Source organism: Bison bison, unplaced genomic scaffold (assembly GCF_000754665.1).
Source record: "Bison bison bison isolate TAMUID 2011002044 unplaced genomic scaffold, Bison_UMD1.0 scf7180017862344, whole genome shotgun sequence".
NCBI lineage: Eukaryota > Metazoa > Chordata > Mammalia > Artiodactyla > Bovidae > Bison > Bison bison.
Genome location: NW_011492916.1, coordinates 13,434 through 17,354, shown reverse-complemented (window position 1 = coordinate 17,354; position 3,921 = coordinate 13,434).

The following is a 3,921-nucleotide window of genomic DNA, read 5'->3' as shown; positions in this document are numbered from 1 at the left end:
TTCACTTCATGCTGTGAGGAGAAACTCGGGTTCCATTCGAATTGCTGCAGGGGAATCAGGCCACATCTCGAATTGACGTAGAGAACACGCGGTTCTTCTCGAGTTGTGGTGGGAAACTCGGAGTCTCTCTCGAGTTGCGATGGGAAACTTGGGGATCCTCTGGAGTTGCAATAGGTGAGACAGGCCTACTGTCGAGGTGCGAGGGAGAAGTCAGAATTCCTTTTGAGTCAAAGCAGGGGATTAGGCCCTCATCTTGAGATGAGGTAGGGAACAAGGTGTACTTCTGCAGTTGTGGTGTGAAACTCGAGGTTTCTTTCATGATGCGATGGGTATCTCGGGGAATATCTCAAGTTGCAAAGGGAGTCAAGCCTCCTTTTGAGTTGTGAGGGGGAATTCAGGATTGCTCTCGAGTCGCTGCAGAGGAATCAGGCCTTATTTCGAGCTGAGGTGGAATTCAGTGTTCTTTTGACTTGTGGCAGGAAACTCGGGTTTCCTCTCGAATTGTGGTGGGGATCTGGGGATTCCTCTCGAGGGGCAAGAGGAGAGTCAGGACTCCTCTCGAGTTGAGGTTGGGAAGTCGTATTTCCTCTAGAGTTGCAGTCTAGACTGGGAATCAGGCCTCCTGTTGAATTGCAGGAGAAACTCGGGGTTCTTCTCTAGTTATTCCTGGAAACTTGGGGTTCCTTGAGAGTTGCCACAGGGGACTGAGAGCTGCTCTCGAAGTGCAGTGAGAAATCAGTGTTCCTCTGGATTTGCAGCACGGGGTGTAGGATTGCAGTGGAGTCGTGGCAGGGAAGTTGGTGTTCTCCTCGAGCTTGGTTGGTACTCAGGGTTCTTGGCAACTTGGGGTGGGGCCACCTGTCAAGTTTTCTTGAGGCAACTTGTCTCTAGCAGTAATGTGCATGGTGGCTCCTGTCTTGTTGCAATGACGGGTGGCTGCTCAGTAGTTTTGGCAAGGGGCTACTCTCTCCTTGTGGTCGGGGTCCACTCTGTAGTTGTGGGGGCTTTGATTATCTCTAGTGGTGGTGTGAAAGCTCCTCTCTCCTTGTGGTGTGAGGTTCATCTGTATTAGCAGAAGAGGGGCTCCTCTTTGTGTGTGATGTCCAGCTGGCTTCTCTCAAGTTGTGGTGGAGGGCTCCTCTTGAGGGGTGTGGCTGTGTCCTCTGCGGTGGGGTGTGTGTGTCTCCACGTGAGAGGTCCTCTCTGCTTTTGGCGATATGGGCTCCTCACTTCTATTCATGGGATTACTGCTCTCTAGTTGTGAGGGCCTCCACTCCACTTCCTTCAGGGAGCTTGTCCTCATTGGAGGCAGAAGGTCTTCTTTCTAGGTGTGATATCCTGGGGGAGACCTCTTGAGTTGTGCCTGGGGAATTCACTTCAGTTTTGGCCAGAGAGCCCCTCCATCATTTGGTGCAGTGGCCCATTTTCTTGTGCCAGACTAGGGATCCTGTGAAACTGAAGTGGGGAACTCAGGGTGCCTCTTGAGTTGCAGCACATGTCATGGGGTTCCTTTAAAGGTGTGATGGAGACTCCTCTTGAGCTACAGTGGGGCAGATCCTGTCTAGTAGCAATGTGCAAACTGTTTCCTATCTAAATGCAATGTGCAGGAGGTGACTCTCTATATGTGGCTTGGGGTCCACTCTCTTTGTAGTGAGTGTACACTCTTTATTTGCTTTTTATTTACACTTTATTTGTAGATCAGCTCATCTCTAGTTGTTGTTTGCAGCCACTTCTCACGCTGTGGCTGAGAACTGCTCTTTAACTGTGCTAGTTGGGATCCTCTCTAGATGCCATAGAGTGCTCTTCTCAAATTGGGAGTTGGGTGACTCCTTTACGGTTGTAATGAGAAAGGGCACTTTTTCTAGTTGCAAAGGGCAGGAAGCTCCCAGCTATTTGTGGCAGGCTGGGCCTCCTGCTTAGTTGTGGTATGAGGCTTCCTCTTTGGTTGTGGTAGAAGGCTCTTCTCCAATTGGGGTGGGGTAGGCTCCTCTTGGGAATCCTCTGCAGTTGCATCAGGGTCTTGGGGCTCGTGTTGAATTGAGACGGGGAACTTTGGGTTACTCTCGAGTCAGTGCAGGGGAATCAGGCCGCATCTCGAATTGAGGCCAGGCACTCGGGGTTAGTCTCGAGTTCTGGCGGGAAACTTGGGGTTTCTCTCGAGTTGTGATGGGGAACTCAGGGATCCTCTGGAGTTGCAATAGATGAGACAGGCTTCCTCTTGAGGTGCAAGGGGGAAGTCAGGGTTCCTCTCGAGTTGAAGCAGGGGAATCGGCCCTCATGTCAAGATGAGGTGGGGAACATGGGGTTCTTCTAGACTTGTGGCTGGAAACTCGGGCTTCCTCTCGAGTTGCAATGGGAATCTCGGGGAACCTCTCGAGTTGCCAAAAGGAAGTCAAGCATCCTTTCAAGTTGGGAGGGGGAACTCGTGATTGCTCTCGAATCACTGCAGGGGAATTGAGACTCATCTCACATTGAGGGGGGAATCTTGTGGTTTTTCTTGAGATATGGTGGGAAGCCTTTATGTTGCCTCAGGAATCTTTTGTGTTGCCTTAGGGGAGTCAGAAAACATTCATAAAACGAAGATCATGGCATCCGGTCCCATCACTTCATGGGAAATAGATGGGGAAACAGTGTCAGACTTTATTTTTCTGGGCTCCAAAATCACTGAGGATGGTGACTGCAGCCATGAAATTAAAATACGCTTACTCCTTGGAAGGAAAGTTATGACCAACCTAGATAGCATATTGAAAAGCAGAGACATTACTTTGCCAACAAAGGTTCATCTAGTCAAGGCTATGGTTTTTCCTGTGGTCATGTATGGATGTGAGAGTTGGACTGTGAAGAAGGCTGAGCACTGAAGAATTGATGTTTTTGAACTGTGGTGTTGGAGAAGACTCTTGAGAGTCCCTTGGACTGCAAGGAGATCCAACCAGTTCATTCTGAAGGAGATCAGCCCTGGGATTTCTTTGGAAAGAATGATGCTAAAGCTGAAACTCCAATACTTTGGCCACATCATGCGAAGAGTTGACTCAATGGAAAAGACTCTGATGCTGGGAGGGATTGGGGGCAAGAGGAGAAGGGGACAACAGAGGATGAGATGGCTGGATGGCATCACCGACTCAATGGACATGAGTCTCAGTGAACTCCGGGAGTTGGTGATGGACAGGGAGGCCTGGCGTGCTGCGATTCATGGGGTCACAAAGAGTTGGACATGACTGAGCGACTGATCTGATCTGAGGGGAGTCAGGCCTCATTTTGAGCTGTGAGGGGGAACTAGGGATTCCTGTTGAGTAGCTGAAGACTCGAGAATTGGGCCACATCTCAATTTGAGGCGGGGATCTTGGGGTTCTTCTCGAGTTGTGGTGGAAAACTTGGAGCTTTACTTGTGTTGTGATGGGGAACTCAGGGATCCTCTCGAGTTGCCATAGGTGAGACAGGCCTCCTCTTGTGGTGCAATTGGAAGTTAGGATTCCTCTAGAGGTGAAGCAGGGGTATCGGCCCTCATATCAAGATGAGGTGTGGACCACAAGATTCTTCTAGAGTTGCGGCAGGAAACTTCGGGGTTCCTCTCCAGTTGTGACAGGAATCTCAGAGAACCTCCTGAGTTGCCAAAAGGGAGTCAAGCCTCCTTTCAAGTATTGAGGGGGAACTCGGCAATCACTCTTGAGTCACTGCAGGGGAATCTGGCGTCATCTCGCATTGAGGGGGGGATGTCGTGTTTTTTCTCGAGTTGCGGCAGGAAGCCAGGGTACCTCTTGAATTGCGACGGGGACCTCAGGGAACCTCTCGTGTTGCCTAAGGGGAGTCAGGCCTTCTTTCGAGTTGCGAGGGAGAAGTTGGGATTGATCTCAAATTGCTGCAGGGGAATACGGCCTCATCTTGAGTTGAGGTGGGAAACTCAGGGTTCCTCTCAAATTGTGA